Below are 16,584 nucleotides of genomic sequence, written 5' to 3'. Positions count from 1 at the left end.
TGGATGTCAGTCATTTCCTCTGTTTAGAGCACCTGCCAGGGTTTGTGAACACATCCACTAAAAATGTCAATATAAATAAATGAAGGAGCTCACAGGGAGAAACCCATTGTATTTGTTTAAGTCAAGGTTACCACATTTAGAAAACCAAGGCCATATTCACAAAATTTCAATTTAGTGGAGTTCCTAACTCTTGAGGGACCTGATTTGATTTGTCGCTGGTCCTTTTTGATGAGCGTAACGATTTTCAAAACTTATTGCACTTATTGCATCTGTGAAGTTGGGATCATTTGCTTAGGTAGCCAGCTCCTTGTATGTGCCAAGATGCAGGTTTTTTAGGTCTCTACACATATCTAGCAGTTGCACACATTGCTAGTTGTTACCAGCATGAGACAGGCACAGTGCAAAAGCAATAGATATCAGACATCCCTCTGAAACTAAGTGCACCTCAAGGTAAAGTAAAGACATGTAATTTGTTTTTAGATGCACTTGTGTCTGCTGGGGCTATCCACCCACAGGTCAGTGTACCTAATGGAAACAATCTATTAATAACCCCCTTGATACAATACCTGGAGCTGCTGAACTAACAGGGATGAGCGTGACAGAGAAGAGCTTGGTGCACTGGCTGTGATTGGCTGAGGATACTGGTCGACTTACTCTGATCTGTTTTCTGTCCTTCCTCCACTTTTCAACACTCTCTTCATTTGAACCTTCTGTGTTTGCAAGTTGAAATCCTCTTTTTAATCCCAAACTGAGGGATAGATGCATTACAATTGGACTTCAGAAAGTTCTTATTAAAATACATGTGGCTTGCCAACAAAGTGCATGCATAGGGATGCGTAGGGACTTAAGATTCCCCACCTATCCACCAAGGCAAGGCACTTTCTATCTTGTCTCACCCATGTTGCTGCTAAACCATGGCAGCTAGCAAAATAATAATGAATACTTGAATCTGATAGCTGACTCAAACATGAAGAATGAAAGCTATGTACTGCTGTTTATCTGTATTGCAAAATGTTTTCTGCATTCAGTTTGGCTACATCTATATGCAACAACTTGTTCCACCTATAGCCCAATAAGTTGCTATTCACAGCAGTTTCCACTCCTGAAAATACATGGAATTGACATATGTCTGTAGCTGAAAAATGCATGACTATCTTGAAATGGACTGCATGATAGTTCTGCCTGTTTTTATTCTTCACTGAAAACTGGAAACTGCCTCCAGAAGGAAGGCTGGAAAAGGCAATGTTATTGTTAGAAATCCCTCAATGAATATCTTGAGGTGGCACTGCAAGGATTTCAACAATTCGTCTGTAAAGGGAGCAAAATCACGAGATCACCCTGCTGCTGGAATAGTAGAATATGCTCCCACTGTCTGTACTGCACAGAATCCTCCTAGTAGAATCAATGTGGTCGGAGGAGGAAGGAAATCAAAATTCCATTAGCCCTCGATGACAACCTTATAAGAACAGAAGTGCGCTTCCTCCTCCAGCAAAATGCTGAACAAACATGCTGAATGAATATGCCTTCACCTGAGAATACTTAAAACTTTATTCTATAGCATTCAAAAAAGTTCCTCTCCTCAAAGTTGATTGTGCAATAAATGCTTCCATGTTAAGATAACTGAGACTGCCTTTCAGGGAGAACTGCATTCCTCATTTGCATTTTAATACACACCTCTAGCCTTAATAAAGACTTTGGCTTGCTTTGATGCACTTTTTGAGTCTAATAGCCTGTTCCATCCGAGGAAAAAAGTTAGATAATATGTATAGTGTATACACACACACACACACACAGAGCAAGACTTTCCATCCAAGACAGTCAAGCAGTCAGTTTGAACATCTGATCAAGTTAATGTCAAATTGAGACCAACTGAGATCACATTTAGACCATTTTCATCATCAAATATAATTCCAGCAATGTGTGCATGGAAACAAGAATGGCTTCAGTTGAAAGGAGAATTACCTTGAGAGCCAGACACATCTTAACCATATTCAATTTTCCATTATACTGTAAAGAGCTGTAGAATCTGTACAACAGATTATCGTCATGAAAACACTAATGCAATTATTTAGTTAACATAGAAAGTGGAACATAATCCAACATACAGAGAGGCCATTGCATTAATAATATTGTATACCTTGCTATCAAATCTACAGTTACAGTGGCATGCAAAAGTTTGGGCACCCCTGGTCAAAATTTCTGTTACTGTGAATAGCTAAGCGAGTAAAAGATGACTAGATTTCCAAAAGACATAAAGTTAAAGATGACACATTTCTTTAATATTTTAAGCAAAATTACTTTTTATTTCCATCTTTTACAGTTTCAAAATAACAAAAAAGGAAAAGGGCCCGAAGCAAAAGTTTGGGCACCCTGCATGGTCAGTACTTAGTAACACCCCCTTTGGCAAGTATCACAGCTTTTAAACACTTTTTGTAGCTTTTGAGTCTTTCAGTTCTTGTTTGGGGGATTTTTGCCCATTCTTCCTTGCAAAAGGTTTCTAGTTCTGTGAGATTCTTGGGCTGTCTTGCATGTGCTTGCATCTGCTCTTTTGAGGTCTATCCACAGATTTTCAATGATGTTTAGGTCAGGGGACTGTGAGAGCCATGGCAAAACCTTTAGCTTGCGCCTCTTGAGGTAGTCCATTGTGGATTTTGAGGTGTGTTTAGGATCATTATCCTGTTGTAGAAGCCATCCTCTTTTCATCTTCAGCTTTTTTACAGACGGTGTGATGTTTGCTTCCAGAATTTGCTGGTATTTAATTGAATCCATTCTTCCCTCTACCAGTGAAATGTTCCCCATGCCACTGGCTGCAACACAAGCCCAAAGCATGATCAATCCACCCCTGTGCTTAACAGTTAGAGAGGTGTTCTTCTCATGAAATTCTGCACCCTTTTTCCTCCAAACATACCTTAGCTCACTGCAGCCAAAAAGTTCTATTTTAACTTCATCAGTCCACAGGACTTGTTTCCAAAATGCATCAGGCTTGTTTAGATGTTCCTTTGCAAACTTCTGACATTGAATTTTGTGGTGAGGTCGCAGGAAAGGTTTTCTTCTGATGACTCTTCCATGAAAGTCAGGTAGGTTAGTCCGTTATTTTACCATTCTCTGCACCCTGCAACTTGTCAGGTGCCTGAGAGTCACTTGGATGATATCAAAATATATCCCAGTTATTGACTAGCTTTTGAATACTCCAACTGAACAAAAACAGTGAAGTATGACCAACTGTTAATTGGTGTGGCAGAAGGGAGACATAATTCGCACCAGCCGACAACAAACAAACAACAAACTGTTGTACACCCTCACCCCGTCTCTCCAAACACAAGCTGTGAAGTTTATTGTCTTCAATCGCTTAGCTACATGAAGGTTTTTTAATCCAAAATTACTCCTGTTTTATTAAAGGCAGTCTGTGGTTTTGTGTGCCATAAGAGGAATGCAGAGTGCATACAACTGACAAAACCAGACACCACACAAGCAATAATTGAGCTTTTTTAGGATATATTGAGCCTTCATTAAATGACATCTCCCTGTGTGCTCAGGAAGAACTCAAAGAAGAAGTCAAAAATGAATATATAGTCTCCACACATTGTTCCACATACTGAAAGGTGAGGCTGTTGCATGTGTTGCAGGTTCACTAGGTCACAGAGGTCCAAACACAGGCACAAATGGCGCTTGAACCAGGATTGGAGGTGGACTGCATTTGAAGATGTGGTCTCATTCACTTTACACCGACCTTTTCACATTGTTACTTTATCCCCTATGAAAGTGTCAGATGTGAATCCCACTAGCAGGAGTTCATTCTAAAATTGGGAATCACATTTGCACTTTAACAATCTCACTTTACAATAATATGCTGTGGCGGCCAGATATAAAACATTTGAGTAAAGCATCAACTCACAGGAAATTTCTGTCACTGGAGCACATCATATAGCTGATGAGCTATTCTCACCCTAAGAGATAATACCCATCGATACCTTGTTATAATTAATGGACTAACTGGTACAAAAAACCTATATAGGAATTACTGACACCTTCAATGCATTCTTGGCAATCATTTTACTCATTTAAACATAGGCACTGCTTCATTACACCTCACTTCCATAAGCAAATTAATGCTTATGTTGAAAAGAGAAATTATGGCATCCACAAGCACTTGCATTACATGAATAGTGCGCAACTGCCACAGCATACAGTCTGTGAAAATTGGACCCCATGAATCACTGCATAGTGCAGTCGCACACATGAAAAAACTTTCACAATGATGAAAGTCATACTGAATGTAGGTATTTTTGCATTTACAATGCCTATTGTTTTCATTTCAAGTCTTTCTAAACATCTTTTTCAAAATGTGGCAATATCTTTTTCCAGGGACCGCAAAGGAAAAGGTGGTGTGATTTGCATCCGTGTCTAATCCAGTAATATGAAATCATACCACGTAGTGCTCAAAACCTAAAAACATACTATACAACATACAAAATGCACACTCACACACACACACACACACACACACACACACATATACACAGGAGCAACTAACATGCACATGCACCCACCCACCCACACGCAAATATGCAGATATGAACACTGAGGTTATCAATGTTTAAGGACCATTCTATTCAGTAGTCATCCAGCTGATTAGGAGCTTGATGACAGCATGTAATGCCGCTAAAAGAAACTAATGACATACCTCAGATTATTCGCCTCTCAGATTTAGAAATAAAACAGCAATACCCACTTAATTCTAAATGACAAAGAAAGCTTCGTAGGGTATCTGACATACCCAGTATCTATACCACTGCCAAAAAGCAGCATTTTGTTTGAACTGAATATAAATATAACTCATAACACAATGAATTTGGAAGGCACAAGTGAATGCTTCCCACAGAGAACTCCCACCAGCTGCCTTGTCTTTTTTGTAACCGTTAACATGAATCAAGAGATAAGCAGGCTTTGGCAGGTAGATGGATGTTGGATTAATCCATTCTGACCATATAATTTTGCCCAGCATGAACCATGAGTGTTGCCTTTCAGAAATACTGCTGTCAAACCACATGGGACCTACAGAAAAGCCTGAGGGAATTGACTAGGACCAAATAGAATTAATTGCACTGGCAAATATTTGATATGGCCTGGATGTATGGTATTTGGTGATGAAAAATCTTGGAGAATAGCTTTCTAAAAATGAATGAAACACATTCCAAGGAGAATAAATTAAGTGATGTATCAACCTCATTATCTTCTCTCAATCAGAACCTTTCACTATTGTAAATGAGACAAAAGGGTATTGCATAGCAAGGTGGTCATTTGTATCAAGCAAAAATAATGAAAATAGTGAAAATAACTGTGAATACGAAACATAAAAAGGTTAGATCTTTGGCGTAGTTTTGACTGTGTGGTATGAAACAGACATACCTGTGACTATACTTCACACTAAACCTGATTTGATCAACCGCTAAAATGCAAGGGGAACGCAGTTTCTCTCAACATTGAAGCTCAAGAAGCCTCAAGAAGCCTTAATATGCACCATCTTTGCTTTGTTCTCTAAGTAAAATTTTCGTCTGATTTCTAATTGTTCAGCATAACAAACAGTCATGTCACTTTAGTTTGCTGTTTGGACCTGTCATCGTCTGCCTATCCCATCTGGACCTATTTTCTGCAGTTCCCTTTAAAATGGCTATTTTATTTAGCATCCCAATTTATTAAATTCAATTATTCAAAATACGAACAATTTTGTTGTTATTTAATGGAAGCAGTTATTAAATATTGCATATTAGTTGCCTCAGCATACAGGGAAGAGAAGCAGGTCACATTGATAAGATGTCATACTATAGTGGTGTTATGATGATCTTGTTTACTAAGCACAAGTTGGTGGCACAAGGTTAATTACATGGATGTCATAACTTAGTTTCAGGTAGGATAATAAGACAATAATTAAAAAAAAAATAATAAAAGTGGTTAAAAGGCTGGGTAGAAAGGGTACACATATGTAGTCTGGATTTTTAAACCACACAAAATAATTCAATCAAGGGTATGACTGCAAGCGTGCATGAATGCATTTATATTTGAATGAATCCTATCAAGTCAAGTCCAGAGATGAAACTGCTTTTGGCCATTTCATTTTTGAAATCAGCACGTAGACTGAAGTCTTGTCAGGAGTCTATCTGTATGACAGATTAGATAGAAAGTGTCCAAAATGTAATAGAAAATGGATACGGCATTGCCAGTCTGTATCTACTCACTCTAAAACCAGGTCTGTTAATGATATTCTGTTCAAACAATGAGTATTCATTTAAGCACCGTTGGGTGATACTTTATACAGTGAGTCCACCATGATAGGCACAGGCTTTTTGACAAAATGAGATACTGTATGGTGTCGCTTCTGTTCAGGGATGCATTTTCAGTCTTCATTTTTCACTTTACAGAAGACCAGTTTTATTATAATTTTACTTATAATTTTACTTATACTTACTTACTTTATAAGATCAATTTTAAGTTTGCTTAAAAGTTAGTGAATGGATATTATCCTAAGAAACTTGAATTTGATATGGGGTTGACTGTTGCCATAGGGCTTGTGAGAGGATTGATGCTTCTATTTATTTTTCCATGTCTGCATGTCTGAGGCATTGAATGGGTTAGGCTGTATGCTTTATATTAAGTTGTTTCTCAGAATGGAGGAGCCCTTTCTGTTAATGTGGAGTCTGTCCTTTTGATACAAATGAGGCATCTCATAAAAGGCAGTCAATTGTCTATGCAGTATATTTTACTAGAGGTATACGAAATATGCAGACAACTATTCATTGAATGACACAATAGTTTAACACTGATGTACTGCAAGTAGTGCAATATAAGATGAAGTACATAAAATCATATCATGTATCATTTGACTCGTTATTTGACTAGGGTTTCTTCATCTCAGCACTCTCACGCATCCTGTTATTCCTCAGGCATTTGCAAGTTGCTTGGATGACATCATTAATGCCTATACTCCAAATGGTTCCCACTTCAGTGTGATGGAATATAAGATTTGGAGTGTTAAAAACAGCCATTGGCTTATGTCCAAGCGTGTAAGAGGATTGCATCCATCTGCACAATTGCAGAGGTTGTCATGTTGAAAAGAGTCTAATATGCAATTTGCAATATCAATGAAAAGGGTTTTATAAAGGGAAAAGTGATACAGAAATGCAACACCTAGGTATGTTTCCAAGTTTGAAAAGCACACCATGACAGTTAGACTCAATCGCCCCCTCCCAAGGATGCCAGGATCCATCACACACAGGCATAATATAGTTGCTGATCATCCCCCACCAGAAATTTTAATGTTCCAAGTTTATGTATTTAAGAACTTAAATACATAATATTTAAACCCTGTGCACATACTGTAGTAAAGTCTATTTTGGGGGGTATTATATTTGTCCCCTTAATTGTCTGACTATCACACATATTATTAGATTTTAATTAGTAATCATGACATGGGTCAAAGTTTTTATTGTATTCTAATCAGCGTCAAATGTCCTTTGACATATTACTGTGTAAATGGGTTTCATCAAGAGTTTTAATGAGCGATGAAAGGGGTACATGAATATATAAACAGGTGAGAATATCACTCTTTCACAGTGCCTGACCCAGAACACTGAGATCATTGTAATGATACGACAGGGCAAATTTTAAATAGCTTCATATCTAAGCCTTCTACAAGTGCCAAATATAATTTGGAAGTAAAATGTCTCATTCTATCACTGCTACAAATATGCTAATATGTTAAGGCACAGAGTAGACTAGTCATATCCCTGGGCAATGCTCAGCAGTGAAAATTTCATTTTCCCACTCATCAGAAAAATCAGAATAGTCTAAAACAAAACCATTTGGGCTGCTGCTGTCAGTTTTTACACCCTGAAATGAAATGGTTGCCAATGCCATTAATCAGACTTAAGGGCGGTCCCTAGTCAGAAGGGTCAATGGGGGAATCGCTCAGTGACGGACAACAAGAACAAAACATGTTTAACCTTGCCAGTTGTGACCCAGAGCCTGGCAATGCAACCACCTAAGAAACAAGAGTAAATTAATCTTTTGTCTCATCCAAGGACAATAGATTTGATGCCAAGTTTGAACCGATCTGGGATCTGCTTTATGCCTGTAAATGCTATTACTTTTTATCTCAGATCAAACTCTCCAGAGGGTTTCACCTCACTCAATTTTCACTTTAAGGTCAGGGGCATAGTCATCTCTCATCTGCTCACAACCTGTTCAGATTTACCTTTGGTTTCCTAGGAGAGCTGCTGAAGTGCCACTGACTGCATCAAGGCATTCTGGCCTCCTCCAAACTGTCAAGGAATTGAAGACTTCAGCACGCATATGTCAGGTTCTATGCATGTATGCATTAGTTCTTACAAAAGTCTAAGGGCAACCGTAAGCAATAACAGTATTAAAGAATTTTTGATTGGGATCATGTAGTAAATTGTTATGGTTTCAATGAGGTATTTGACTTCCCTTAGTTTTCTAGGCTGTTTAGTTTAAGGTTAGCAGAAGTTAACTTGTTGAATGATGTTGTGCTCACACTCGCTGGTCTGGGAGGGTTGTTAGCCTGCTCTGATACTGTTGCTCATTTAACTTGGATGGCTAATCTTCTGTTCTTTCATCCTGGAAGTTGCTCTGGATAAGAGTGTCTGCTAAATGAATGTAATGTAATGTAAGGAGGTCAATGAACTTTGCTCACAGATATAGCAGCTGGTCCTTGTAGCCAACTCATGTCAAGTGCCATGCACTGACCCAACCTGATATCATTGAAAAACAAAAAACTGTCTAAAATAGTTAAACAAAAGTTGGTTTATTAGAGTAAAGGCTGGAATGAACTACATTTCTACCTTCTATCTTCTTCTACTTTCAAAGGACTGATTTACCTCCTTGCTTAATATCAGGGTGCTCACCATTCTTGCACTGATTGTAACAACATATTCCACCCACATTATATCAAATGCTAACTGAAACATTACTCTTTATGTACCACCTTCTTACAAGAGAGTGTGTTTGAACAGGTCTATTTGAATTCCATCGCCATCATAAATCAATAACAGTAGTGTTTGCTGTACAAATAAGAGTGACAAGCTCCATGACAGAATTCAATTAATCTCTGGTACTGCAGATCAGCATGCAGCCATTTGGGTTGATTTTAGAATGCCTGAAAAAAAAGAAAAATAATTTCTTACAAGAAATGTTGAGGGGAAGCCATTGTGCCACCCATAAGAGGTTGCTTGACATAATCAAATGAAAGGATAATAAAATTCTATTAATAAATAAGAAAAACATTCAATACTGTAAGTAGACCCAGGATCTCTACATCATGCATTTTGATATGCCAAACGGTCTTTCTGATAGACCATACTGTAAGTAGAACACATGAGTGATTTTACAGTTTTTTATCGACATTTGTATTAAAATTCACTACATTATTATCCACATAGAAAGGTTAATCCACATATAATCCACATATAATGACAGTTATAAAACAGTTATAAGACAAAAACATTTGCTAAAAGTAAAGGTATAGTCACAAGGGACACAATCAAAATTATTTTTAAGAAATAGATTGAGTATTACAACAGTGCCGTGTCACCACTCAGGTATGTCATATCCACACTTAGTTGTGCTTTTATGTATGTACATACTTACTTTTAAATGTAAAAATAAGCATGTACATACACATCCTGTACACATACACATACACATACACAAGCATGTACATACACTTACAAATACACATATCTATATGCTAATTTCTAAAATGTATAATGTACTTAGATCAAGGGACATTCATACCCTCGCTCATTTATACCAGTGTCAATCTGCTTGCACTGAAATAATTGGATCTGGCCCTGCAATTTATATACTTTCTTACTGAAAATAATAATCACTGAAGGTGACCTCACAGGTCAAGTGGAAATAAGATTGATTTTAGTGAGTACATATTTCATAAAAAACACACACACATGTACATACACAGGTGTGATTTGAACACCTCACACAATATAATTAATCAAATTCATTTGAAATTAACATTTCATCTGAGAAAATAAGAAAAGTTGTGTGTATTTATGAATACAAGAATAAATAAGAGGCAGTTGTTTCTTACTGATTACATCCTAAAGAGTTCTAATGCTTGTCCTCATTACATACCCATTTGTCAGACTCAAGATGGTTTTTGACTGACATTATGAATGTTTCATCAGATCAATGTCAAGTAATTTCTCATCACAGCATGCCAAAATTTAAATTCAGTTCAGTTGTTTTGTAATATTTCATACTGAGGTATACAACATTACTGTTATCATTGCAAAAATAAAACATGTTATTATGAGAAAGCATTTCTCATTCCAGGATTATCCTGAAATACAATGAATTACACACCTTTCCTTAAACATATGATATCTTATGATATTTTTATGTGGCTGATATTTTAATTTATCATAACATTTCTTTTGAGTATAGCTCTTCAACCCTAGAGTTGCAGGAAAGCCCCTTTGTTTTTCAGTATAACTCTCTATGTACCACCTACATACAATGCATTGTGAGGATACTCACAGCACATTATAATATATGTGTAATACATTATAAATGTATTATTTTACAGTATGGAGGAGTCATGCAATCACCTGGTCATGCCTGCTTATAACCACGTTGCATAATACATGAGAAGTGTACATATAGCACATTATGTATCCAGCTGTCATAAAATATAGAATGAACATAAGAATAAAAACTATGAACTATGCCCCAGGTTACTTCAATTTTGACATTTTGCCAAATTTGTCATCCAGTGATTTCTAACATTTCTATTTTATGCTGCTCACCCTCAAGATAGTTGCCTTGGATCGTGCCCTGTAGAAAGAGTGTTAAATATGTCTAATAAGTGATCGCTACAATGTTTTAGGATGCTTAGAAAGTAATACATAAGTGGCTGGTTATACATGCATACTTCAACACTTCATCATATGTTATGATTTATAATCCCTCATAATCCATAAAGTGTGATTAAGGTTCTAAAAGGTGTTATTAATAGACCTCAAAGAAAGCATCACTAGCTACAAACACCAAAGCACACAACAAATAGTACCTATTCTCATTTCTTGTCTAATTTTGAAAAATGGCAATATTTCACCCAAGAAACCTATGTTTTAATCAGCCGGTTTGGTTTCTTTGCATATTCTGCAGTTTGTTTAGAGGAGTATACTTCCGTAATAAAAGGCTGATCCCTTTGCCTGAAAGTTAAAAGTGGTGAGAAAAGAAAGGGCTGTCTTCATGAGCTCTGCAGTTGAGGATGTGGTTCGCTGCCACTGACTCATCCTAGTGCCACAATATTAATATTAAAGTAGTGTTAATTTGACCAAAGTGTCTCTTGAGGGTTACTTGAGATAAGATAATGATGTCCCCAGTGGAATGGAGGTCATAAAGGGTGCAGTGATGTGAATACCAAGCAGATCCCCTGTTCTGTATCTCATACTACTACAAAATGGAAATGCTTTGGTTTTCTCCTCACTTACGGTGGTCCCCAACTGTAGACACCAACACATATACACACATGCCTTGCAAAAGTATTCAGACCCTGGACCAATTCTCCCATTTTGCTGCAGTACAAATGATACATTGATATTTTATTTAAAAACACTTTAACCCAATACTAATTCTTTTAGAGTGACATTGGTTTTATGTGAGAAAACATTCTTAAGAAAAATAAGTATCTGAAATGCTGTTTGAATAAGTTTTCAAACCCTTTGTTCTGGAAGTTTACACAGATGAAAAAATGCCCTAATGAGGACACAATTACCTTACAATTGGCCTCTACCTGTGAACCATTTAAGTAACTGTCACATTTTTTGGATAAATATCCAACTCTATATAAGTATCATTGGTCAGACTGTGAATCTGAAGGAAAGGTGTGAAAATGGAGACCAAAGAGCATTCTATTGGAAGTTAGAGATTAAATAATGCAAATGCATAAATTAGGAAAAGGGTACAAAATAATTTCCAACAAATGTTTGGATATCCCAGTGACCATGGTTTAATCACTAATCAGGGAGTGGAAACTGTATCATGCCACACCATATATAAACATTCCATGTAAATGTGCAAGACATTCTTTAATTTTACTTAGTGACTAAATGACTTTTTCAGTAGAAGACATTTGAGTATAAACGTTCAGTTCACTGTAAAATTGGACCCCCTTTATATTTTACCTATTTCAGTCTGATAGCGGACTATGACTGGTTTATAGAGCCCTCTCATTTTTTGACCAAGTAAAAATAATAATGGAATGGGGCATTTTATTAAGCTATGATAATTACAACACTGAGTAACCTCCACATTGAAAGGTTTTGTTGTCTTTTGGTTTCTTTGTTAAGGAACAGTCAATGTTACTTGAAGCAGAGGGGAAGCATCAAGGTCTTTGCTGGGAAGTGTAATGCACTTGCTTCCAGATAACTTGTACAATCAGCCCTTGAGCTGAATTCAGGGACAGTCAGATAAAATATATCACCTGCTGCTTCACTGATGGAAAATCAACATTTAATCACCATTTCTGTGCTCTGTGAGGAAGATGATTATCATCAGGGGAAGGTAGCCCATCATTTACGGTGGACTAGAGGCTTATGCATACCCGTGCATCATTTCTATTCTCAAGAAAATTGTCAGGGAGCCACAGACGACAGGAAATCATGCAATAAAAAAGAAGAACAACCCAAATAATAAATACAGTGATGAATAACAATGACTTTGCATGTAGGTTACATTTTAGGTACTAAACTTTTTCTTTTTTGTATTGAGAATGCAATTATGCGGAGGGAGGGAGAAAAAAAGAACATTCTCTGCAAACTGTGCAACACATTCTTTAATCTCTGAATGTTAAAAATGAAAACTCCCTAAAACTAACTAAACTTTGGCTCTGCAAAGTGTTTTCACTTCTTTTGGAGCCACAGTAAATGTGTGAAACACTGACTTTTTCAGTAGAAGAGACATGAGACCAAACCAAATGCGTATGGATAACTGTGTTGCTTATTATGTCAATAGAAGAGGATATTGCTGTGATATATTTTACTCAGCTTTTTTGCTACCATAATGTTGATGCCAGCAGTATCACGCCCAGTTACAAAAAGAGGTAATTATATAAGCTGAGACCCAGTTTCACTATTTTCCAGGAAATCCTTTGAGTTGTCTCTTGAGTTTGTTTTTGGCTTCCATCCATGGGGTTCCAGTCAGGTCAAATTTCAGTCATACAGTAATTTTATTCCTTTATGTCCCCTGTGTGTCATCAACACATTTCCTCAATGTCTGGGAATTCAGGGAGTCTGTTTGTGGTGCAAAAACCATGCTTACAAAATTGTGTAATTGTGTATGTAATCACTGTGCACAAAATAAAAGAGACTAAAATCACATCACATATCCACACATACTGTATCTAAGTATTAAAAGTAATATAAGAAACAGAGATATTCAAACAGTAAACACAATTATTGTCTTGTGTACAGAGTGTACACAGAGTGACTTATTCCTACACGTAATGGTGAAGCAGTTATGACTCACTGATTGTCAAACCCATGTGCAAATGAAAAAAAGTATATTATTTCGGGGGTCCATATTTTCAACGAACAGGTTTTATGTGTTGAGCATCCTCCATTTCCTGGTAGCAAGGTTTGTGCCTAACAAGCCATCAGCCTTACATGTATTTCTCTCCTATTCTGCTCAGAGGAAAATGCTGCTGATCACTCAGCAAGTACATGACATGGTCATGACGTGGTCACAAATATGCAAATATGTACGTATTTTAACATTGTCCACTGTTAAACCATTGAGTCTTAAAATGGTGTTTCCACTACACAGTTAAGATTTTTAATTTGGTTATGACATATAAGTTTGAATTAGCAAACAACTCTCACATGTGTAATTTAGGCTTCTTGCCTAAATCACAGTATTCCTTTATTGAAAGACAGCTGACATATTGGTCTTGCAGGCTGTCATCTGACCATATCATTATATCTCATTATACTCAATTCTGAAATGTGTTAATTTGCCACTGTGGAGTTGATGTTTTTCAAGGTCCCACCATTTTGAACTCAAATTGCCACAGTAAATCTGCATTCACTCAGGGGAATTTTAGGAACGTATCAGCAATTCCACTTTTTGTGGGTTGAAGTGTGCACCAAATCTCAATTAACATAATGTGACTGCAGCCAGACAGTTAGTATTTGACCTCCATGTTCCATGTGTAGTATGAACATTGGCCCACAAACTACTTTGGGCTGCAGAAGTATAAATTAAGTCATTGGAATGGAATTATTTCTGAAAAAGGAGTTGAATGCCACAAATAAGACAAGGATATATCCCTTTCAGCTCCAGCCAGAACATTCCTGAGATGATAAAAGACCTGATTTTGACTTGAATATCTCTGAAGGTTGATAGAAATGACCCAGTAGAATTAAGGGTGTTACTGCACAACAGCCCGATCTAAAATATAAAGAATCTATTTTTGCTGGCTTTCTAAATAATTCCACTATGCAAGGCAATCATACCCCACTTATCTTAAAACTTTGATGTATTCTCCCAGTATTACGCAAAGAAAGAAAATTATTCTTGAGACATTTGGTTATGAACATATTTTGGACCTTTGTTCTTTGTTATGTTCCCCAGACACACTCTTCCATGTGTTAAAAATACATCAAAGTTGTGAAGGAAATTTGATTCGGCTGAGATGAGAAGGCATATATATGAGTTCCAAATGAAATATAGTACTTTAGCTATCTTTAAATTTGTGGGCACAGTACATACTCAGCACACATAGGCTCAGATTCAATCTAAGTAAGATGTCCTTTGTCCTTTTGTTTGAATAACACAAAATAAGACAATTAAAACTGAATAATCTGTTTTTTTTTTTCTTAAATAGGACAATAAATCTGTTAGTTTCTGGAATCAGTGAAAAAAAGATGGTCAATTGATACATAATGCTTGCTTAATTTTTGGGCCAGTGTACTGGTTAAAGATTAACATATATGCATTTTATATATGGATATTACCTTTTATTACAGAACTTAAACCTTAACAATGGCATGTCATTATGTAGTGCTGTATCCTGTAATGACAGTCCTTTAAGTTATACAGGGAACAAACCTTGGTTCACAGAACATACCTTAATGAAAATGAAAAACAAAATGACCGAACAAGCAGCATAATTGAAATATTTGTTTGCCGTTGTTCCCTGTTTCTGAGTAATGTCTAAATTCTTAGTGTGTCATTGAATGCAATATCACATGTAAAAAACAAAAGAAATAACTAAGGCAACTATCTATCTAGAAAACTGTTTTACATCTCCTTAAGGGGACTGTTTTACTGATTGTGGAGTGTTCACTTCTGCATTATTTCTGCATTGATAAACTTTATATTCACAGAACACACCCATGGTACACAAATAGTAAGTCAGTAATCCTCTCACTGTGCTCACAAATAGTTGATGAAACCACAGAGAATGGCTACTTCCTTTAGGCTGTGAAATCTAATTATATATATCAACATGAGAAATATAAGCTACCCAAAGTTTTGAATTTCCTCGTGTGTAGCTCCCTGATGTATTTGAGTTCATTTTTTTTTATCTTTTGGAGGCACCTTAGGGATGAAAAACAATTGATCTTTGAAGATGAGTTAGTGCATTCTCGCAAGGAGATACAGAGGAGAATCAATTCCGAGGAGGAACTCCAGTGCTGCAATTGGACATGAGTAACAAAAGGTTGCGTTTTTTCATCTGATGAAACAAACAAACGATAAATCATTGATGATTGGAAAATACGGTTTAGTCTGGCAGGGCTCAGTGCTAATAGCTGCATTGCCGCTACTGATACAAGCAGGCAAAACTAATTTCATGGTCCCACTTGAGTTGGGTAAATACTCTGTCATTGTGCTTTCATGAATCCTGGCTGTCGGAGAGACCATTTATCAGCTTTGCTTGTTTTTATAAGAGAAAAGCCAGCCTGGCAGATGCATTATAGAAGTGACTTTCAAGGTCTTGAAAGATTGCAAAGCCTTTTCTGTATTGTGTGCAAACATTAATATGAATAGTAGGTATGAATGCATTAATCAAGCACGGTATTGTGTTCCTCCTTCAAGGTTCTTTTCCTCATCAAATCTGTACAATTTAAAGGTGCAGTGTACAGCCAAGTTCCATTTACACTTAAAAAAAAATCTTTAAGTTGTCCTGTGACATTCGACCTACTGATCAACCCTTCGTTGCTATAGCGTACTGACAAATTGGGTCACCTCCCCAATGCAGGCTAGTGTCTCTCCATCCGTGGTTGGAGTAAAACCTCTTTCAGTAATTCGACTCTTCCAGGCACAGATCAATCTCAATAATTTACAATGAGCTCCATCAGAGTGAACATAATGGAAAAATACTTTTAATTAATGATAAAGGTCATTGTTTTAAGGATGAGGGGAGAAACTGGAATTGGATGAGGACGACATTTACCATCCTGGATAGATCAGTTTATTCATCTCCCCTTCATGTGCCCCCTAACAGCAAAAGCTGTTCCATATATTTAATATCCCGCTAGCCAA

This window comes from Megalops cyprinoides, chromosome 4 (assembly GCF_013368585.1).
Source record: "Megalops cyprinoides isolate fMegCyp1 chromosome 4, fMegCyp1.pri, whole genome shotgun sequence".
NCBI classification, from domain to species: Eukaryota; Metazoa; Chordata; class Actinopteri; order Elopiformes; family Megalopidae; genus Megalops; species Megalops cyprinoides.
This window is presented reverse-complemented; position numbering follows the sequence as displayed.